We start from the raw sequence: 24151 nt of genomic DNA, 5'->3' as shown, positions 1-24151 counted from the left end.
GGCAAGGAGTTCTAGGGAGGAATGGAGTTGGAAACAGCAACATCAAAGGTCACTTACTACAGAAGACTTGTGCATGTCATGATCTTCTCTTCACTAGCACTATCTTCTATTTATCTAAATGCAATAAAACTTCATGGATGCACCTTTGAAGCAAACATTGGCATTTAATGGACTATGTGATTGTAAGGAGAAGAGACAGACAGGACGAGAGAGTGATGAAAGCAATGTATGGCACAGAGTGATGGACTGATTATAGACTTATCCTCTCCAAGCTAAATATTCACACTCACCAAAAGTGGAGTCCCCAAGGCAAAATGACTACCGGAAGACAATGTCAACAGATTAGAGTTCTTCTCTGAGAGGGAAGTTTGTTGCTAACTTGGAGGGAAAGTTGAGCCAACACACAGTTGGCCACAGAACAGTGGAGTGGAAAAGGAGTGGGCAGCCTTCAGAGATTTGGTGTGCATCACTGCATTTGCTCATCTAGGTCAGAACACTCACAAACATCAAGACTGGTTTGATGAAAATGATGGGGAAATTCAGAAGTTGCTAAATGAAAAACGAGAGCTCCACAGGGTTTACCAGTAGGACAATTCATCCAGTTGTAAGAAGGTAGCATTTAATTTCATCAAAAGTAAAGTACAAGCAAAGTTTAGAGAGATGCAGGATTCTTGGCTCAGTAAGAAGGCAGATGAAATTCATGAAGTTTTATGCTGATAGTAATAGTCTGAAACACTTTTATGATGCCCTGAAGGTTATTTATGAGCCAAAGGCCCTATGGTGCATCTCAACTCCTCAGTGCTGATGGAACCACATTAATTAGTGATAAGGACATGACCCTAGAGAGATGGGCTGAACACTTCTATATTGTCCTCAACAGACTATCATTAATTAATGCCGAAGCCACTGATTGTTTACCTCAGGTTGAAGTCAATCCCTCCCTAGCGGAAATTACAACTGAAGAAGAGTCTTTGAAGGCCATTAGGCTCCTTGCAGTGTTAGTTTTAGATAAATGCTACCTTAAGGAAGACTCTATTTATTCCTATGCTCTCTACTGTTTTTAATAGGAATGGGTGTTGTATTTTGTCAAATGCTTTTTCTGTATCTATTGAGATACTCATACAATTTCTGTTAGTTTTGTTGTTGATGTGGTCAACTATGCTGATAGTTTTCCTAATATTAAACCAGCCCCGCACTCCTGGTATAAATCCTGCATGGTCATGGTGCATTATCCTTGATATAGTTGCTGTAATCTCTTTGCTAATATTTTATTTAAAATTTTTGCATCTATATTCATTAGAAAAATTGGTCTATTCTTTCTCTGTTTTGGTTTAGCTATCAGCACCATATTTGTATCATAAAAAGAATTTGGTAGAACTACTTCTTGCTTATTTTCCCAAATAGTTAATATAGTATTAGAATTAATTGTTTGTTAAATGTTTGATAGCATTCACTTGTAAAGCCATCTGGCCCTGGAGATATTTTCTTAGGGAGTTCATTGATGGCTCCTTCACTTTCATTTTCTGAAATGGGATTATTTAAGTATTTTATTTCCTCTTCCATTAATTTGGGTAATTTATATTTTTGTAAACATTCATCCATTTCACTAAGATTGTTGAATTTATTGGCATACATTTGGGGAAAATAGCTCCTAATTATTGTTTTGATTTCCTCTTCACTGGTAGTGAATTCATCCTTTTCATTTTTGATCCTGGTAATTTGGTTTTCTTCTTTCTTTCTTTTTTTTTTTTTTTGATCAAATTAACCAATGGCTTATCTATTTTTTTCTTCATAGAACCAGCTCTTAGCCTTATTTTATTAATCTCTCCTTCTGGTTTTCAGACCTCATAAATTGATATTTAATTGGGGATTTTTAATTTGATTTTTTTCTAGCTTTTTTAGTTGCATGCCCAATTCATTGTTCTCTTATTTCTCTATTTTATTCATATAAGCATTTAGAGATATAAAACTTCCCCTAAAAACTGCTTTCACTGCATCCCACAAGTTTTGGCATATTTTCTCATTATTGTCATTCTCTTGGATGAATTTATTAATTGTTTCTATGATTTGTTATTTGATCCAATTAATTTTTAGTCTATCTTTCCATGGCCCTTTATTACATGTAATTTTTATTGCATCACTATCTGAAAAGGATGCATGTATTATTATTTCGGTCTTTTTGCATTGGATTGTGAGGTTTTTATGCCTTAATACATGTTCAGTTTTTGTGTAGGTGCCATGTAGCACCAAGAAAAATTTATACTCCTTTCTATCCCCATTCAGTTTTCTCCAGAGGTCAAACATATTTAACTTTCCAAAAATTCTATTCTTCTCCTTAACTTCTTTCTTGTTTGTTTTGTGGTTAGATTTATCTAGTCCTGAGAGGGTTGAGGTCACCCACTAGTATAGTTGTGTTGTCTATTTCTTCCTGTAACTCCTTTAACTTCTTTTCTAAGAATCTAGGTGTTATATTACTTGGTGCTTATATGTTTAGTAATGATATAACTCCATTGTCTATGGTACCTTTTAGCAGGATGTAAGTTTTTCCTTACCTCTTTTAATTGAATCTATTTTTGTTTTTGCTTTGTCTGAGATCAGGATTGTTACTCCTGATTTTTCTACTTCAACTCATGCATAATATACTTTGCTCTAGCCTCTTTACCTTTACTTTTTGTGTATCCCTCTGCTACAAATATGTTTCTTGTTAGCAACATATTGTAGAATTATGTTTTTTAATCCACTCTGCTATCTACTTCTGTTTTATGAGAGAGTTCATCCCATTCACATTCACAGTTATGATTACTATCTGTGTCTTTCTCTCCATCCTATTTCTCTGTTTATGCTTTTCTCTTTCCTTTCTCCCTTTCCCTACTCACTAAAATTTTGCTTTTGGCCACTGCCTCCCTCAATCTGCCTTCCCTTCTATCAGGCCCTCGCTCTTCTTCCCCTTTTCCCTTACTACTTCTTCCCCTCCTTTCTATCCAACCTCTCCCTTTTTTTTCCCCTTTCTCCTCCTGCTTCCCATAGGGTAAGTTAGATTTCTATACCTAACTGATTATGTTATTTCCTGTTTGAGCCATATCTAATGAGAGTAATGTTCAAACTATGCTCCTCTCCCTCCCTTCTTTCCCTCTACTGTAGTAGGTCTTTGTGCCTTTTCATGTGATATAATTTACCCTTGTCTGCCTCCTCTTTTCCTCTTCTCCCAGTACAATCCCTTTTCACCACCTAATTAGATTTTTTTATCATCATATCAAAGTCAACTCCATACGTATACACTCTCTCTATGCATACCCCTTTTAATGTCATAATAATGATGCAGTTCTCAAGAGTTACAAGTTTCATATTCCCTTGTAGGTATATAAACAGTTCACCATTATTAATAACAGTTTTTTTTTTCTTTCCTGTTTACCTTTTCATGCCTCTCTTGAGTCTTGTATTTGAAGGTCAAATTTTCTGTTGAACTAAGGTCTTTTTATCAGGAAGCTTTGGAAGCCCCCTATTTCACTGAATGTCCATCTCCTTCCTGAAGGATTATGTTCAATTTTCCTGGGTAGTTGACCTTTGGTCCCTTGCCTTATAGAATACTGTATACTGCACACTTTGATCTTTTAATGTAGAAACTGCAAGGTCATGTGTAACCCTGATTGTGGTTCCATGATATTTAAATTGTTTGTTTCTGGCTGCTTGCAGTATTTTCTTTTTCTTTTTCCTTTTTCTTTTTGCTCTTTTTTTTTTTGTGAGGCAGTTGGGGTTAAGTGACTTGCCCAGGGTCACATAACTAGTAAGTATCAAGTGTCTGAGGCTGGATTTGAACTCAGGTCCTCCTGACTCCAAGGCCAGAGCTCTATCCACTGCATCACCTAGCTGCCCCTGTTTGCAGTATTTTCTCTATGACCTGGTAATTTTGGAATTTGGCCACAATATTCCTTGGCATTTTCAATTTGGGGTCTATTTCAAGAGGTGATTGGTGGATTCTCCTATAACTGTTGTACCCTCTGGTTCTAGGACCTCAGGGCAGTTTTCCTTGATGATTTCCCTTCAAGATGATTTTCAGACTCTTTTGTTTATCATGGCTTTCAGATAAACCAATAATTTTTAAATTCTGTCCTGGATTTAGTTTCCAGGTCAGTTATTTTACCAATGAGGTATTTTATGTTTTCTTCTATTTTTTTCATTCTTTTGTTTTCATTTGACTGATTCTTGATATCTCATAGAGCCATTAGCTTCCACTTGCCCAATTCTAATTTTTAATGAATTATTTTCTTAAATTAGATTTTGTGCCTCCTTTTCCATTTGGCCCATTTTACTTGTTTAAGGAGTTCTTCTCTTCAGTGAGTTTTTGCGCCTCCTTTTTCATTTGGCCAATTCTGCTTTTTAAGGAGTTGTCTTCTTCAGTGTACTTTTTCCTTTTTTCCATTTGGCCAATTGTATTTTTTCAGGACTTGTTTTCTACACTCATTTTTTGTCCTTCCTTTTTCCAAGCTATTGACTTTCTCTTGCATACCTCATTTCTTTTCCCAATTTTTCTTCTACCTCTCTTATTTGACTTTTAAAATTCTTCTCGAGCTACTCCAAGAAGGCTTTTGGGGTTTGAGACCAGTTTATATTCCCCTTTGAAGTTTCAGATATGGGTATATTGACAATGTTGTTTTTTCTGAATTTGCGCCTTAATTTTTCCTGTTCCATTAATAAAAATCTATGGTCATTGTCCACTTCTGCTTTTTTTTCTCATGGTTTTTGCCTATTTCTTGGTTTTTAAAGTTGATCTTTCCTGCTGGAGCACAGGGGCACCAACCCAAACTTTTTGTGCTGGGAACCCAGGACCTGGTCACTAGCTTTGGGTGCTGGGGCCTCAGGTGCTGGCAGCTGGTGGCTTTAGACATCTGATATCTCACGTGGTGATGAGTTCGAGTCAACAACACTGGAACTCTCAGGTGGGAGTGGGGAGTCTGGACCCTGGAGGATGCCTGCTCACCCAAGACTTCTTTAAAGCACTGGAAGGTTTGTTTGCTGGAGTATGTCTGCCAGCCTGGAGCTGTGTCTCCTGGAGCTGTGCCAGCCTGGAGATGCACTGAAGCACATGCACATGTGATGGTTTTCTAAGCCTATGTCTACTGGTTCCCTGCCTATGCCAAGGCACTTGGGGTGTCTGCTCCACCAACCTGAGGCTCATGGTCTCCTCCCGGTTTGCTGAGGTGGGGTTTGCCACTGGCTTGCTGGGATGGCTCCTGTTCTGTACTGCTCCCCCTCCCCTAGAGCAAGAGGGGCTTTTCCCATTAGTCCCCCAAGCTTCCTGGGCTACCAGACTGCTGTACCCCATCTTTCTGCTGGCTCAGCTAATCCAAGGTTTTTTTCCTGGGGTGATATTTTCTGGACTTTCAGAGGTCAATAAGAGAGAGTGAGAGTGACTTACTTATTACTCCACCAGCTTGGCTCTTGGAAGTCCCATCTGCTTGGTTGTTCTGATGTCCAGAGCCAGCCTTCTTTCAACTCTGTTTTGTTTACTTACCTGTAGGAATAACCAATATTCTGAACAACAGAGCCCATGAAATTAATGTTTTTCCAAAAGAACAAAAATGTTATTTATTCATATGAGTAGGTATGGAAGGAACACACTTGACATCTCTCCCCTCCCTTGGTTTTCCAATGGGTGATAATGACTTCATGGCAAATATGGTTCCAGCTCCACTGATGTCTTTATGCTTTTTCTAAATTAAATAACTAGGAGGCAGTCAGATGAGAAGATTTAGAATATTCTTGGAGTATACCCCCTCAAGTGCTGTGGGAGCAGCTACAAAAGAAAGTGCAGGTAAAGAACTTACAGTGTCCAAGGAGAGGAGGTAGAAGGTGGGGGAGACTTTTAAAGTTGCATAGATACCCCCAAAGCCCAAAGAATGGAAGCAGCAGCACTGCACAGGGGGCATTAGGTCCATGGGCAGGTCCTGGTTTGGTTCCTTCCTACTAATGTGCCCTTGGGCAAGTCACTTCCTTGTTCCTCAGTTTCCTCATCTGGTAATAGAAATAATGATACTTACACCATAGAGGCAAATGGGGTAGTCCTACCTCTGACTGTTATTGGCTGCGGGTCTGTGGACAAGTTACTTAACATTTCAGTGTATCAAGACACTCTCTAAAGCTTTCACTTACTGACCAATTCCCAGTTGCCAACACTGGGGACAGTTTGTACCACAGATTTCCTGAGAACAGCCAGGGCACAGACAAGTGCAGACAAAGGTAAAGGGCAGCTCTGTTTAGCTCCTGGTCTGCCATGAGGATGCTGCTTTGTGACCTGGTAATGCCAAATGAAGACAACTTGTTCTTATTGTCTTGACACAGGACATCATGGCTAACACCACAGGCATGTGGAGCAAAGCTCTGAATGATTTGGGGGAGTCTGGGAGGAATGGAGGCTTGGGGGCTGTGGAAGGCTAGGTTGAGGGAGGCTGGAATAAGGGAGTCCTTTGTCAATTATCAGAAATAAGGGAGAAGTTCAAAGGGGCCCAGCCAGAGTTTTGATTTGAGACACAGCAGATTGACGTTCAAAAGCCTTCATTCATTCTGTACCATGCAATGGAGCTGGCCTTGTGATTTCATTGGAGCAGTAGGATTATCTACCCATGAGGAAACATTCCCTCCTGTGTATACAGGAGCTACTCCTCTGTGATTTCCTATCTTAGAGAGAACTCTGGGGCAAAGAGAGCTTCTGTGACTTACCTTGGGTCCCACCACCAGTATGTGGCAGAGGCAAAATACTAGTCTATGATGTCCTGACTTCAAGACAGGTTCTCTATCCACTGGACCACACTGCCTGGAATATTGGTGCTGCTGTCATTCAGTCATGTTCAACTTTTTGTGACCCCATTTGTGGTTTTCTTGCCAGAGATACTAGCTCATTTTACACAATTTTTTAAAATTCATTTTACAGGAAACTGGGGGTTAAGTGACTCACCCAAGGTCACAAAGCTAGAAAGTGTCTGAGGCAAAATTTGAACTCAGGTCTTCAGGCCTGGTACTCTATCCATTGTGCCACTGAGCTGTCCCTGCCTGAAATATATGATGCCTAATTAATTGTGGACAATTAATTTAAAAATAATAATTATGTTAAAGATGTTGGCAGTCAGCTTTTAAAACACTATCAAGAGACCTTTCTCTTAAGGAGAATATGTCCTAAATAATGGGTGAAATAATAATAATAATAACAGTCAGCATTTATAGAGCCCTTCAAAGTTTGCAAGGCACTTTTGAGGCATTATCTCATGTTGTCTTCATAATAAGCTTAGGAGGGATTAAAGTCCAGGTCTGACCATGTCACCCCCCCCCCGCCCCACCCCAAACACACATACACTCAGAAAACTCCAGTGGCCTCCAGGATCAAATACAAAATCCTCCATTTGATGTTCAAATCTTCTCATAACCTATATCCTCCCTACTACCTTCCTCGTCTTGTACCTTCCTCCCTTTGCCCAGTTCTCTTCAATCCAGTGACACTAACTTCCTGGCTGTTCTTCAGACAAGACACTCTATCACACAGCTAGCTAGCAAAAGTGAGCCTGAATTTGAACTCACATATTCTTGACTCCAGACCTAGCACTCTACCTATTATGTAGGATTCAGTTGGTCCTTGGCATGGTGCAATGGAGCAACATGGGCTCAGAATACTAAACCTGGGTTCAGATCCAAGCTGTGACACTCCCTGTCTGTATGATCATAGGCAGGTTGGGTCTCAGTTTCTTCATTTACAAAACTAGGGCATTCGGCTAGATGACCTTGCACTTTCCTGATAGCTCAAAATCCTTGTTGAATCTAAGCAGACAAATGACTTTTGGAAATCTGCTCAAAACCTTAGTCCCACTAATCTACTGATGGAAGATTTTCCTCATTACTCCCACTCCCTTATCCTGCCTTGAATGCTTCTCTGTGATTCTATTTCAAGGGCTTACCTGACAAGAAAGTGTGTAATTCCCACCTCCTAAATGTTCTCTCCATCCCTTCATCTTGATTTCATGCCAGAGTACTAAAGACAAAGAAACAGGAAAGAAGGAAGCCAGCATTTATAAAATGCCTACTATGCACCAGACGCTGCTAAGCAATGAGGCTATAAATAAAAGCCTACATTCTAACGGCAGAATGCTAAAGAGAGCTGAAAGGCAGGATAAAAGATATGGGGCAGTGGGGGTGGAGGGAAGGGAGTTGGAGGGAATCAAGGTTCCTGCTCCTGGAATATGGTTCTGAAGTCCAAAGAAATTCCCCAACACAGCAAGGAGGAAAATGAAGGCAGGCTAGCCAGAGTTCCTCCACAAAATGAAGAATGTAGGTGTAACCCATCATTGGGAGAAGGGGTACAGGACTTGTGAAGGGATAATCCATGGTGATTAGACCATAGGGAATCATCGATGATTCTATGTTGAAGAGGCCCTAAACGCTGAGGGAAGTAGATTACTCCCACTGTTATTCTCTAGAATCTAGTAAACAATATCTCTCTAAGTGACTGGGCATCTACACTAAAGCATGAAGGGCTTACAGAGAGAATATGTAGGAGTGAGCTTTTGGCACACAGGATATAAATACATATGCTACACAGAATGTTAGTTCTCAGTGGAGCAGGGTGAGATAAAGACCTGTTCCTGAGAGCCAGCAAAGACCCTTGACCTCACTTTGGATCATGTAGGCATATCACTTTCTGTATCTTTGTAGTCACCTTCCTTACAAGGAGGGATGGACATGAATTGATTGGTACATAAATAAAACATGTTTGATAGACTGTGTGGCCTCCCAAGGAAGCCCAGTGGCCAGATGAAAGTGCATGGCCTTTCTCTCAGAGTCACAGACCACAGAACTCTCCCAATGACATTACAGGTGATGAATGACAGCTCCCAAAGACCTCAGAGGGCTAACTGAAGCCCTTCTATTTCTCCCAATGATGTTTTATGCCAAACTCATTCCAATAAATCCAGAAATGAAATGAGCTTATGTTCATGATATGACAGAAGCCCTCTCCCTTTCCTACCACCCTCTTCTTTTACTCTAGTTAATTATATTTTTTCAAGGTGATGACAAGGAAGAGACCTTTAGGTGATGGGAGAGGTAAAGCAAAATATGTTATATGTTAGAAGACTTGAGGCCTTTAAAAATGAATGTGAAATTCCTTTAATTCAAAGAGTTCAATTAAAAAAGCACATTATAAGTACCCTTCTAATATAGTGTCAGCATTAATCCTCACTGGGAGGTGACAAGCTGCCATCATCCTGAATTAAATGCAATATCTGCAGTGGTCTTGAGAATCTAGTATTGGACAGTCCTTGAGCCAAAACAGCCGTAAGTGAAATTGATTGATCTTTGGAAGGTCGTGAACGTAAACACTCAAAAACCAGATGGACATGTGGCCTCATCAATTGGGAAGCTCTTCCAAAAATGGAGTTGACAACCTGTAGTTGCTTTCTCTTCTTGTGTGAATCTTGCCTATATTGTACTACCAGTTCACTAGAATGAGTCTACAGGATGTGTACCAGGGTACCAGAATGGTGCTCTGGCCACCTGCCTGAAATCTCTCACTCTCACCATAGGACCATCCCATCTTCTTCTCCCATCAGATGATGACAAGCTTTGTCCCATTTCATCTTCAGAATTCCTCATTGGCCATATGTTGTAATCAGCTCGTGCTCACTACTGGCCTCTCTGCAATGTTAATGTTGATTACTTTATAGGCTCAGAATACAACAGTAACCACAAATAAGCAAGCTCAATAATATATGGAGACAAACTGAGCCAATTATCTGGCCCTAGAGTCTGCTATTGAGGGTGATTTAGGTATTTGGACTGAATTATCTTTGCTTGCTTAATTATGAAGTTACTCAGACGTAACTAGGTTGGGTCAACTAAGGCTTTTTTGCCCCAGGTTGCCAGAGTTCCGAGGTTCCTGATAGTATTCATAGTTCCTTACCAATTCAGAAACAACTGAGCTAAGTACTTAATTAATAAGAATAATTAGTCAAGACAGAGAATGACTGGTCTCTACCAAGATCAGCCTTCCTCAAGCCTTTGGTCCCATGGCCACCTCCCCAGCATCATTTGAGCAGTTTTCCATGTAATGTGCCTGGGCTCCATTTTGAACTTCTTGCACCAGTTGCTTCATTGTGGGTAAGTTGGAGGCTCTAAAGGGAGTTGTCCAATTCTCTCCTTGCCTGAGGCTGAAAATTTGGCCAACACAGCACTGTGTGACCTCATAAAAGGGTAGGGCAAGGAAAGCAACGTTCTGCACAAAAAGTAACATCTTCAGCAGCAGAGGTGCTGCCCAGGTAACTGATGCCCTCAGTGACTTGTGTCTGAGTCATCTGTGATGACCTATACTCCACCAGTGATTTGCATGTTTTCCTCCTCTTCTCCTTTCCTCCCTTTCCCCTTTTTCACTCCCTATCCTTCCATTCCTTTTACTTGTCCCATCTTCCTTTCTTCCTTTTCCACTGACTTTGTCTTAGGTTCATCACGTTAGCCTGGAAATGTGTTGTGTATGTTGGGATTGGATAGGGCTGGGTGGGAGGGTACTCCAGTGTTAAGAGAGTTACTAACCTGCAGTCTTGGGAAATGGATGAAGTTAGTGTAAGTGACCTTTAAGATTTCTACCAAATCAAAAATAATTCTACAGAAACAATTGAGGGAGAGGGGGTCCTCTGGTCATGAGAAAATAATAGCAAAGCCCCAGATATAATCAGAACAATGTCAGTTACATATGGGACCCTCAGCAGAACCTCATCATTGATAGAGGACCTTTATTGGAAAAGGAAATAGCAAAGCAATCCAGTATCTTTGCCAAGAAAACCCCAAATGGGGTAATGAAGAGAGTCAGACATGACTGAAATTACTGAACAACAAAAACACCCCTATGCACTTTTGCTTGCATTGAGATCACCAGAGAAAGACTACTGGAACTTATTTGGAAGTCCCCTCCCCAAATGGAGTCACTGGCAGAAAGAGGTTAGAATGACTATAGAGATACAGAAGGCTTTCTCTGTAATCTCATTATCTGGTAGTCAAAAGCTCCTCTAGGGTGCCCATGGAAGGCTGCCTAGGGCATTGTCCTTTTGAATTCTTTCTCCTGCTCTTTAATCTAAGAAACAAACAAACAAGCAAACAAACAAAAACCAAGGAAGAGCTTGGAAAATAAATGAAGGAAGCAGGCCTTAGGGAGCAGCCATAAACTCTTCCATCAACTAATTATGTCAAGGACATTGAGATTTCTCCCCTTTTTGCCTGGAGCAGATGGGATATAAAAGCAGCCATTCTGTAAAGGCCTTAGCAGCAGTTCATACAGCATGGGGGTGGCTGGGGATGGGATTTCAGCCTGACCTCTAAATTTCCTGGCTTCTTCCTCTCAAACTGACTCTAGAGGTTAATTTTCCAAGCAAGACCCTGGGTTTCCTTGGAACCATTTCCTCAGATGATTTAAAAGTTTAAGTGATTCACAGCATTATTCTGGATTTAGGTTTAATGGCAGCCACAGCTTTCCAAAGTTCTCTCAGCACCTTTGCTCCATCTTGTATATAACTGAGGGTTCTAGAGAATTGGGGCCAGGCTCAGAGTCCTTTAAAAAAACACTTTATTTTTTCTGATGTATATCCCAAAGTCATCTATAGGAAGAGTATTCTGGCTAATCCCAAGAAAAGTAACTGTTTCATAGCAATGGCTGGATTGGAAATCTAAGCACTAGTAAGTGCTATGGCCTCTGCTTTTCACTTTCCAGCTGTTAGATCATCAATAGACCCTCTCCCTGCCTTTGGCCCTCTTGTCCAAGGGTGAACAGAAGACCCTGCTGTGCATAGGTGATGTTTTTTCTAAACTTTTTTCCTTCCCAGAAACAAGACTTAGATTACCATGGTTACCACTCCTAACCCAAGCTCTGGTTAGGTCTTCAGAGGAACACAAATGATCCATAGTGAAGTTTCCTTCTGTGGTCTACTATCCACTAACATTCTACATGTGTGGACATGGTCGAAATCGATTAATTGTCACCTGGGGCTGATTAATTCCATTTCTCTAGTGGCAGGACACCAAGTCTTGGAATCTAATGAGCCATTTTTCCCACTGAAAATATGGTTATACAGAGATTACTGGAGGAAGGGAGTGGGTCTAGGTTTCATGCCATTTGGCACCCTCCATTGACTGTATTTGCTCAGAGTTCATTTGGTCCTTGAGACGGGCTGACCTCTGGGATCAGAATGTAAAAGAATCACAGAACTGCAGAGTTAGAGGGACCTTCAGCAGTGTTCAGTTGATACCTACAATGCGATCCTAATTAAAGCACCCAATGTCTAGCCATCCGACCTGTGTGTGAAATTTGTCAGTGGGGGAGGGGAGTCCACAGTGGCTAATGGGGTCTATACACTTTAGGATAACATTTGTTAAGGGGTTCTTCCCTCAGCCACCCGCCATAGCAAACCCAAATTTTTCTCTTTCTGACTTGAAGGATGACAATATACATTGAAATTTCCAGTCTCCAAGAATCAAATACTACTCCCCACTACCACATATCTGCAGAAATTATCCAATAGTAAATGAACTTGACTTGACACAGCACCTGAATATATAAACACACTCACATATGTATTTGTTTGGTTTTGTTTTCACAGTCAAGACCTACATCAAATAAAGAGATTCACTTGATATTTTTGTTGCTCTTCATGAGATATACTACAAATTTAAATAGCATATATATATATATATATATATATATATTACATGTATTTATATGTGTGTGAATATATATGGCATGTAAATATGTGTGTGTATGTGTGTATCTATGTACTTACAGCTGTACAATCCAATGCCTTTTCCAGCACCAGTTGGTCCAGCCATGTGTGAATGTGTGTTTGATTATAGAGTAACTTGAAAGAGGAATCACATATTACACAATAATGGGCCCACATTGGATTGTTACAGCATAGGTCTCTTTCAGTGGTTAGTGGCAAGGGAGAATGAAATGAGGAAAAACCAACTGAAACACATTTAAGAGAGCATCATTTTTCAAATTTTGCAATTACAAAACTCATCACCAGGGGACCATTGGGGGAAGGGGAGGGGGCAACAGGCAGAGATCTTCAAATTGACTTTTTTTTTCATCAAGACCTTTCTGCTAAATGGCTTTTATTTCTGTAAATAAATCAAAACCAAGACAATCTTTGCTCTTGTAAAGCATTTGAAATTCTTTGGATCTATTATGCTGAAGATTTTTTGCATGAAATTGTCCTAAGGAAACTGACCACTGCTTTTCATGACTTCAGGCATTCTTTGAATTTTAGAAAAGTGAAAGAAAGGCATGGATTTCTGTGGAGTATGGGGAGAGATTAAAATGCTGAAGTCTTTCAGGGAATTCTATTTTCTCTTTCTCTGTATGTGTATGTGCATGTGTATACACATATATAGTAAATATATGTATACACACATACATGATGTATACACATATGTATACAAACACATATACATGTGTATACATATATGCACACACATATGTACATATATAGATATAAGTATACACATATGTATATATGTATATAGATAAATACATACACATATGTGTATATATAGTGCTTTGCTCAACTTAAAGTGCTCTACAAATCTTCTTGTTATTTGGAGAGAGGATGCTGACATTATGTTGAAGACTGCTCCCTTTTCTTTAAGTGAAGTGATGACATATCCTCCAAATTCAAATTTTATTCAAGCAGTCCTACTGCAATACTTTTTAATTCACTGGGATCTCAAATATCTTTGTCAAATTTGGACTTTTTTTGCTTTGGAAACCCATCCTTTCTTAGTATCATCGATTTTTAGTGGGAAAGGACTTTTGAAGAATTTATTTCATAAGTGAGGAATCTGAGATACCCAGAGAAATGACTTGGCCAAGGTCACCCAGCCAGTGAGAAAGGTGGGATTCCAATTCAAGTGCTCATTTTCCAAATCCAGAGCACTTTCCACTGCACCACATATTGTGTGTGTTGTCATATTACACTTATTCCAGCACTGTAGGTGGTGAATCCCTTCATGGTATGCTGGGTGCAACATTGATAATTCAATGATCTGTTGATAGAACTGTCCTTCTAAAAATGATGAAATGCATCCTTTACTGAAAGAATTTATTTTAAACATATGGCTGTGATTCCAGTGCTCGAGTTCAGACATTTTAATTTCTTCTGGGAGGGGAAATCTGAACATGACTGCTTCCTGTTGGCACTTCAGTATCGCTAAGATCTTTACAATTGTCCCTCATTCTTTTGACGAAGGTAGCAAGTCTCCTCAGACTTCAAGGCCCAGGCTCATGGAATCAGAGAGCTGGAGCTGAAAGGGAACTTTGAAGTCTTCAGCAGCAGTTGATGGTCTTCAGGCTTTATGCTGGTCAAGAATACTGATCACCCCACAACTCCACTAGTGCGGAGCCTCTGCAAACCCAGCAGACAGGTTCTCATTGCCAGAATAGAAACTTCCTCTTCTATTAGAGTTTGCAATCTAGTTGACTAGCCTTCAAGCATCTTGCATTTAACAGGTGCGTACTATAACGAACTGATTGGAATTTAATTGAATCAACTCTACCCCATCACAAGCATGATGCACAAGAACACTGGAGTGGATTCAGAAAAAAATGGATCCAAATCTTGGCTCTGTCACCTCCTTTATGTGGCTTTGGGAAAACCATTTCAACTCTCTGGGCCTCAGTTTACTCTACTGTGAAACCAGGAGGTTCTATCTGGGGAACTTCTAAGGTCATTTCCCACTCAACCTCTCAGGTCCTCATATTCTATACCCTAGTAAACATTTCCTTCTTTATGAAATATTTCCAGTAATGACCTAGGACCTCCCCTGACAGACTGGCTGCTCTGCCTTCTTTCCTCTGGGAAGCCCTGGGCTTGGCAGTTTATACTGTCCTTTCTTATCCTGTGATGTTGTGATTCTATTAGCAGCAACCTCCAATGGTCTGTTGCTAAATCAAAGTCTAATGTTGGAATCTTAGCAAGACCCACCAGGAATCACTTGGGTGGTCTCTTTCTGTAGATTAGCAGCTCATGGCTCATGGAACATTGGTGGCAGAACAGATCAGAAGGCAGCTGAGTCTTGTAGAAAGTAAAACCTTTGCTGGTAGAGGCCAATTTTGAGAAATAGCATTTGTAATTTAGGGACCTCCTCCCCTTTCTCCTTTCCCATCCTCCAACATGAATAGATCTTTTCACTGAACTGAGACTTTGAGCAAGTCAGTTGTTTGCACTGCATATGGTGCATCCATCACAGGGAGATCTTCCTTTCTCCATCCAAGTAAAACCACTTCCCACTCCCCAGGTTATTATCATCACAATAGAATCTGCTGGGGAATGGACTTTGGAAGGAAGCCTTGACTTGAAAACCCTATTTGAAATGAAGACTTCCTTCCTGCTACAACTTAGCTTTAAAACAGATTTCCAGTGACCTTGACCCTCTCTCTCCCTCTCTCTGTCTGTCTCTGTCTGTCTGTTTCTCTCTCTCTCTGTCCCTCCCTCCCTGTATATCTCTGTCTCTCACTGTGTCTCTCTCTCCGCCTCTCCCCATCTCTCTATGTCTCTCTGCCTCTCTGTCTCTCTCTCTGTCTCTTATCTCTCTCTCCTTCAGTTTACTGTACTGTTATTTTTTTGTAGATTTCCTTTCTTCCGATAAGAAAGGTCCTGAAGTCCTTATTATCATTTTCCTTGAGATTTCAAGAGATGGGAAGAAGGGTGAAAAAGAGAAAAAAGACACGCCACAGGACTCTAACGAGTGTAGTTTGGAAGGCTATGTAATTAGCATCTTTTTCTATCCTCACTGAAAGGTTCTCCAAGGCCTAGTGGAGTAACACTAATTCAAATAAAAATTGAACCAATTCAATGCCATTTAGCACTGATCTTAATGAAAATTGCTGAATAAAAAAGCCGAGTAATGATCAAGTATAAGGCCTTACATTTAATTTGTAATTTTTCACATTTGGCCAATAGGGTCATGTTAGCTTCTCCCACTCATTCTCCTACATGGTACTATCAGGGAAGCTGGGCTGGGTCATAAAAGAATAAACAGGCTTTTCAGTTAGTTATCAGGGAGACCAGGTTAAGCCTTGAAAGAAAATGGAAGAGTCCAAGAGTCCCTGACTCCTAGGAGATTTCTTGTGTGTGGGCCTCTGTCACAGGAATAACATAAGGCAACGAGTCAATCAATGAACAAATTGTTGTGGTTGCGGTTGTCATCGTTGCTGTTGTGGTGGTTGTTGTTGCTGTTGCCCAGACTTGGTGTTGGGTGTTGGGGCTACTTGAGAATTGGGGGCAGCCTGGTCTTCAGCTTCAGTCTGCCATGTGAAGGGTGACTTGCTCTGTCTCATCTATCCTTCAGTGGTTCTAGTTCACTGGGCGTGAGACTGATGTCATTGCTGGAGAGTTATGGAAAGTGAGGATGGGAGGTTGCTCATGGATGGCCATGTATACCATGATAAGGGGCATAGCAGCAGATGAGGACTGATGCCACCTTCTAGGAGTGGAGGAGGACTGTAGGCAAGGTGATATGGAAGATAAGCTATCACTTGAAGAGGGAATTCACCAAGGACCCATAACATAGAGTCAATTCAATTCAATTCAATAAACATCTATTAAGTGCATACCATGTATACCAGTCACTATGCTAAACTCTGGGGATAGAATTAAGGAATAGAAAAGTCACTGCCCTCTACAAGTTTACAATCCAATGGGGTGGGGAGACAGTACACAAAAAGGAGGCATGGGGAGGTGCCAGGGTATACACAGCCAGAGACATCTTTTTGAGGGGAATTTAAATTAGGTAGATTCAGAGTGAAGAGAGCTGAAATTCCAATTTCTGCACTCCATAAAGGAAGGCTTTGGGAGGAATTTGGTACTCTTTCCCTCCGGCCCTCAAATCGTGAGGGAGATGAGGTTAAGGGAGGTGGCATCCATTAAGGCTTGAATTAGCAGCATGGTGATGAGGCTGGAGAGAGGTTACATATCACAGCTGGGAATATTTCCTAGGATCTGTGTGTAAGTGACTCAGGGTATACAGATCTCTGGAGAAGGGACATGCACTAGAGGGTGGCATTATTTGTTTGGGCACTGCCATTGTTTGTTGTTATAGGTTTGTTATTGGTCTTTGTTGATGTGTGAGTAAGCTGTATTCGTTTGAGCCCTGAGAACCATCTACTTACAGGGGAAGTTGGTGACAACACCCTGGAGGCATGTTAGATATTGCCATTCCCAGATTATGTAGGTCAGGAGTCTGAGCCAAAACAAAGAGAAATACCCAAAGTATACCTGAGCCTTTTGTATTACTGGAGAGCATCTGACATAAGGGATACACTTAGAATTTGCCAGCAAAGTGAACTGAGGTAATAATGATAGATCTCTCCACTCAAGGCTCCAAAGTATAGTCTTATTATTTTTCTTGATAATCTAGTTGTCAGGTATGTGCATGGAGGCGGTGGGGAGTAGGTAGTCATACAACCCTTTGTTGCACTGAGAAATGAGAACAATGCCAAAATAACAAGGTTACTTAGTCTGCCCTGGAAGCACAAAGAATATGTAGTTAGCAAGCCTGGAGACCACTCTCCTACCCCAGTGTTGTAGGACCCCAGAATCATAAATTTGGAGTGGGAAAGAACATAGAGACCAGTTAGTAGTTATTTTATAGATATAGAAACTGAGGCCCAGAGAGTTGGGCTTGCTGAAGGTAACACTGGGTCAGGATTTGACTCCAAATCTAATGTTATTTATGACAATATTTTTCCCAGTTACATGTAAAGACAATTTTTAACATTCTTTTTTATTTTGAGTTTCAAAATTTCTCCCTCCCTCCCTCTTAAAAATGGTAAGCAATTTGATTTGATTTGTATATGTGCCATCATATAAAACATATTTCTGTATTAGTCATGTCGTGAAAGAAGAAAGGGAGCCAAAGAAACCCCACCAAAAACCTCTAGTATTCTTTCTAACGCACCCACAGATATGTGGGGTCTGTGGGGTATATCCTAGAATTTCCGGATGGGTCAGGAAGGCTCCTATTAGGATGCAACTCCTTGGGATCTGGATGTTGCCATTGGTGGATGCAGATTCCCCAATCCCAATTACCTGATTGTTGACCACTATCCTTACTTTCTTGTCTTCCTGTTCCAATTCTCACTTGATCTCTCTCTGCCATTCCTTTTTTTTTCTTTTCTAATATAAATTTATTTATTTTTAGTTTTCAATATTCACTTCCACAAGTTTTTGAGTTCCAAATTTCTCACCTCCCCACCCAAGATGGCATGCATTCTGAATACCCTTCCCTGTTCTGCCTTCTCTTCTATCTTCCCCCTTCCTTTCTTATCCCTTCCCCTTCTATTTTCTGTAGAGCAGGATAGACTTCTGTACCTTTCTGTATTTCTTATTTCCAGTTGCATGTGAAAACATTTTTTTTAAAATGTGTTTTTAAAACTTTGAGTTCAAATTTTCTTCCCTTTTCCCCACCACTCATTGAAAAGGCAGCAACTCAATATAGGTTGTACATGTGCAGTTATGCAAACATTCCTTAGTAGACATGTTGTGAAAATAACTCTATTTCCCTTAATCTATTTCCTCCCATTTATTCTATTCTTTCTTTTGACCTGTCCTCCTCAGAAGTATTTGCTTCTGATTACTCTTTCCCAATCTGCCTCCTCTCTATCACCCTGCTCTCTTGTCCCTTTCCCTATTTTCCTGTAGGGTAAGACAGATTTCCATACAATTGAATGTGTATGTTATTCTCTCCTTAAGCCAAATCCTATGAGAATAAGATTCCTCATTCCCTCTTTCACCTGTTTCCCTCACTGTGAGAGACTTTTCTGTTTTTTTTTTTGTGAGATAATTTACCCATTCTACCTCTCCTTTCTTCTCCGAGTATCACCTTCTCATCCTTAATTTTATTCTCCAGATATGACCCTTAATCTTCAACTCACCCTGTGCCTCTATCTATCTATTACATATCATACATATAATTTTTTTCCTCAACTACCTAATACTGAAAAGTTCATGAGTTCAAATATCATCTTTCCATGCAGGAATGTAAACAGTTCAATCTTAATAAGTCTCTTATGATTTCTCTTTCCTGTTTACTTTCATGTTCCACTGGAGTCCTGTATTTGAAAGTCAATTTCTGTTTAGCTCTGGTCTTTTCATCAGGAATGCTTGAAAGTCTCTATTTCACTGAATGACCATTTTTTCCCTGAAGGATTATACTCAGTTTTGCTGGGTAGGTGATTCTTGGTTGTAATCCTATCTTTTGCCTCCGGAATATTATATTCATGCCTGCGTCCTTTAATGTAGAAGCTGCTAAATCTTGTGTTATCCTGATTGTGTTTCCACAGTACTTGAATTGTTTCCTTCTGGCAGCTTGTAATATTTTCTCCTTGACCTGGGAACTCTGGAATTTGGCTACAATATTCCTAGGAGTTTTCCTTTGGGGATCTCTTTCAGGAGGAGATGTGGATTCTTTCAATTTCTATTTTGCCCTCTGGTTCTAATATCAGGGCAGTTTTCCTTGATAATTTCTTGAAAGATGATGTCTAGGCTCTTTTTTTGATCATGGCTTTCAGATAGTCCAATAATTTTTAAATTCTCTCTCCTGGATCTATTTTCCAGGTCAGTTGTTTTTCCAATGAGATATTTCACATTGTTTTCTAATTTTTCATTCTTTTGGATTTGTTTTACAGTGTCTTGATTTCTCATAAAGTCACTGTCTTCCAATTGCTCTATTAATTTTTAAGGAAGTATTTTCTTCAGTAATCTTTTGGACTTCCTTTTCCATTTGGCCAATTTTTCTTTTTAGGGCATTTTTCTCCTCATTGGCTTTTTGGACCTCTTTTGCCATTTGGGTTAGGCTATTTTTTAAGGTGTTTTTTTTCAGTATTTTTTTGGGTCTCCTTTAGCAAGCTGTTGACTTGTTTTTCATGATTTTCTTGCATCACTCTCATTTCTTTCAGTTTTTCTCTACTTCCTTACTTGCTTCTCAAAATCCTTTTGAGCTCTTCCAAGGCCTGGGACTGATTCATATTTTTCTTGGAGGCTTTGGATGTAGGAGCTTTGACTTTGTTGTCTTTCTGGTTGTATATTTTGATCTTCTTTTTCACCAAAGTAAGATAATATAGTCTGACTCTTTTTGTGCTTGCTGATGATCCCAGCCAATTACTTGAGTTTTAAACTCTTTGTTAAGGTAAGAGTCTGCTTCCAATGTGGAGAGTGTACTGTCCCAAGCTTCAGGGGTTTGTGTAGCTGTTTTCAGAGATACTTGTAGGGACCTGTAAATTTTCAGTTCTTCCAAGGTGGTATGATAAGGGGTGAGTGTTTACTCTTTCCTGGCTGTGACCACAAGTATTCTTTCTGTCTAATGTGAAGGAGGGGTTCCTCTCCACAGCCACTACAAGCTCCACCACGCCAGCACTCCTCCTCACCCCAGCACTGCCGCCCAGAACTGTGACCCAGATCCACACACGGGCAAAGCAAGAGATTCCTGCCTCAGCACTGGCAAAGAGATCCCTGCAGTCCCTCTCTGATCAGCCACTGGATTCCCCCTCAGTCTGTGGGCCGGAAGCTCAGGAAGCAGCTGCGACCCACCCAGGGCCACGCTCTTGGGGAATGGAGTTGAAACCCCACCTTCCTCTCTGACCACCAACAGAAACAGACTTTTCCCACTGACCTTCTAAGTTTTCTTTGGCATTTGTGGACTGAGGAGTCTGGAAACCTCCACAGCTGCCCGCGATTCAGTCCTCTGAGGCCTGCTCCAGGTTTACTGTGGCCTGCCCTCTCACGCCTTGCTGTGCTGCGCTCCCAGCCTGGCACGATACACCTTTCTGATCAATCATCCAGGTTGTCTTGGGCTGGAAATTTGTTTCACTCTGTCTTTTTGTGGGTTCTGCTGCTTCAGAATTTGTTTAGAGCCATTTTTTATGAGTATTTGGAAGGGTTTGGGGGACAGCTCAAGCAAGTCACTGCTTTCACTCTACCATCTTGTCTCCGCCCCCCTCTCTCTACCATTTCTGTGAGGTTCTGGTACTGGAGAAAGAGGTATGAAAGTCTAGAAACTTGCCCACTTAGTGTTCCAAGGCCCACTTATGACACCTTGCCAGACCCTCTCCTGGGACGTTTCTTCCTCCGGTGGCTCTGAATGGCAAAACCTGGTTCTTGTGGGGATTGATTGAGTGGGTCTGTCTGCCCTCAGAACACCTAGTCATGACCTGGGTCTCTAGTCTGATATAAATCAGAGTCAGAAAAAATTCACCTAGTTGTTATCTCCTCCTCCACTCCCAAACCCTTTGACATTTCTGCCCAATTTGCTTTTCATAACTCAGTCTGGAAGAAGGTGGTCCTGGGGTTCTGAGCAAGCAAGGTAAACATGTCAAATATTAAGAGGACTTACCTTTGGGTTAATAATCCTTCAATTCCACTGAAGGACCTTCATGACAAACCTCTGGGTTTAGGGAACAGAGTCTACTTGGAAAGATGATAGTTTTTTCTTGCCAAGAGCCAAAATCGCAAAGAATGTTCAGTATATAGAGAAGGGAAGGGGAGGGCAAGAAGGGAAGGGGAGGGCAAGGTTTAATTGCAAGTAGCCCTTGGTAAAGTGTATAATTTAAAGATTGTAGTGAGTAGTCTAGATACGGTCTCCCTGAGAGAGTCTGAATATACGTACCTCCTCTAAGGTTCTAGGGCTTCCTCTGAGGGGTTAGGGTGCCACTTCTCTAACATTAACAGCTTAAGTCCCCATTCTACTTTGGTTTCCCTTAGTGTTAGTTACCAGTGTATAGTAACCCAGTTCCACTTAATTACTTAACACTGATTAGCTTTTACAAAGGGCTAATTACTTTGAAAATAGAGTAAGAATGGAAGTACAAACCATCCCCTAACCCCTCAGGGATGTACATTCCCTCATATCCTCTTGGTCTCTAGAGAGAGCGGGCTCAGACTTCAATGCAGCTGCTCTATAGCATTGGCCCCACTGAGTTCAGCCCACATGTGGCATTGCTTCTTGGATGATCCCTCACATCAGCTGTCACTGAAGTCTGAGGGTTCTCAGCTCAGAGATGAAAGTAAAGGGCCATAAAAAAGCAGGGCAATCTTAGTAGCCCTAACCCCAGCAACAGCCTCTCCTATAGAAAGACAGCAGAGTTTCAGGGAAAGAGTTTCCTACCTGGTGGCAGAAATCTGCCGGATGGTGATTGGTTTCTGGTTCTGATACTTATTGGCTGAATTAATTTGGACAAGAAAATGAACATCTTTGAGTCTCCATTTTGTCATCAGTCAATTGCCTAGAACAAGATGCTCTACCTCACAGAGTTGTCAAGCCTCTCTCCTAACACTTTTCTATACTGTTTCCTTCTTTGCAACTCTAAGCTAGGCTCTTGAGGACAGAGTATGTCCAGGTTAAAGCACCACACACAAGACCTGGCATTTTATAATACACTGTTTATTGGTTGAGTAATTGATTTTCAAAACACTACTACTACTTCTGCTTCTACTAATACTATTACTACTGCTGCTCCTCCTCCTCCTCTTCTTCCTCCTCCTCCTTCTACTACAACTACTGCTACTAGCCATCACCACCACATCACTTAGCACAGTGCTTGACACATAGTAGGCACTTCAGTGCTTGTTGTCTCCCCCACTTCTCCCTTATGCCTAAGATTTATACAATGCTCTATAGTTTGCAAATCACTCTATACATGTTCTCTCTTTGGATCCTCATAAAAACCCTTGTGAGGTAGATGCCATTACTATTCTCATTTTACATAGAAGGAAACTGAGACTGGATGAAGTCAGGTAATTTGTCCAAGGTCATACAGCCAGTAAATGTCTGAGACAGGATATGGACTCAAGTCTTTCTAACTTCATGACTTGAACTCTATCAACTCTGCCACTTACAAAGTGTCATATAAATGTTCAGTATTTTGGAATGCCTCTCTAGTCCCCAGCTATTTTCCTTTACTCTTTGGTGTTCTTTAATTGTTTTGCTTAATTTTTTTTTTCACTGCCTGGAATTCCACCTGTTGGAAATTCATATGGATTAACACTTGCCTTTTAGAATTACAATACTTTTAAGGGGGTTCAGAGCCCTAAAGTGATAGATTCCCAGTAAAGCCAGTTCTGAGAGAATTTGCATAGGATAAAGATATTTTAATGTATGCATACCCATATAGGGAGTGGTAGGAGCAATTTGGTAATTGGACAGGCCTACAAGAAGCACCATAATGAAGTTCATGGCAATATTAAGGCACTAGGCACCTAGAAAGAGAACAATTTTGGAGAGAGATAGGAGGATTCCAAAGATGTTCATCAATTTTCAAAGTTTGTCCTTCCCCCCCCCCCCTTCTCCTTTTCCTGGGATACCAAGCTCAGGCTAGTGCTTTGTTCTATTATGTTATATACAAGTTAATTTGACTTTTTGGGGCTGGTCTCAGCCCCATTTCTGATATCATTTTTATGAGACAGTGTTAAACTTGCAAATGAGCTTTTAGAACACATGATGTCTATAAGAAAACAGACACTAGTCACTTTAATTTCTTATATAAGAGTGGGATCAATTGAGTATATCATTGCAACTACTCCAACACCTTAAAGTAATTGATAAAATGCTCTGCCCTACTACTCCAATCATGTTGTGGTTATGGTCTGTCCTTAGTTCTCAAACAGGACCATGACAGCAGGGAGATGATCATGTGACTTGCAATTGACTTTGATTTGAGTGAGGGAGGGCTGTACAAGGTCACCAGCCTTACTTTCTCCTGAGGAGCAATCTGGGTCCAGTGGCCTGATACCAATCACAACTGGAGAGGGCCCAGGATGCAATGGGAGACCTTGGCCTTTTTAAATTAAGGTCTTTTCAGGTTCTCACTTTGAGTGAGGCAATGCCAAGTCAGTGAATAGGCCTCTTTAAGAGGGGAAGACCCTCAGGTTTGCTGGCCAAAAGAGAAACAGTTACTATTTACATTCACTCTGAGCCAGGAGGGCCCCCAAAATAAGCATTAAGTGAGGCTTGGGCAGGAGCCTATTTTCCAATCCATGAGATTCAGAATGAGTTGAGTTTAGGGCTTGATTTTTGAGAAAGAAACCTAGCCAGTAAACCCCAAGTTAACCTGGTAGCTTTTGCCCATCAAAAT

General features: G+C 40.8%; 1 long non-coding RNA gene across 3 annotated transcripts in view; it reads right to left on the bottom strand.

Moving 5' to 3' along the window:
• Positions 1-12865, bottom strand: part of LOC110192967 (uncharacterized) — a 46780-nt gene extending 33915 nt beyond the window's left edge. For 2 of the 3 annotated variants that reach the window (XR_002320328.2, XR_002320326.1), the window contains exons 1-3: positions 12807-12865; positions 7944-8017; positions 5417-5512 (exon numbers count right to left, since the gene is read on the bottom strand). This is a non-coding gene — a long non-coding RNA (uncharacterized LOC110192967). Of the gene's footprint in view, positions 1-5416; positions 5513-7943; positions 8018-9561; positions 9679-12806 lie in introns of all 3 variants that reach the window. The other variant, XR_002320327.1, reaches the window with a different exon arrangement.
• Positions 12866-24151: the final 11286 nt, after the last annotated feature.

The sequence above is a fragment of the Phascolarctos cinereus genome, unplaced genomic scaffold (genome assembly GCF_003287225.1).
Source record: "Phascolarctos cinereus isolate Bilbo 61053 unplaced genomic scaffold, phaCin_HiC Scaffold_4;HRSCAF=312, whole genome shotgun sequence".
Lineage (NCBI taxonomy): Eukaryota > Metazoa > Chordata > Mammalia > Diprotodontia > Phascolarctidae > Phascolarctos > Phascolarctos cinereus.
The sequence above is the reverse complement of the archived record's forward strand: the minus strand, read 5'-3'. Positions and strand labels throughout refer to the sequence as shown.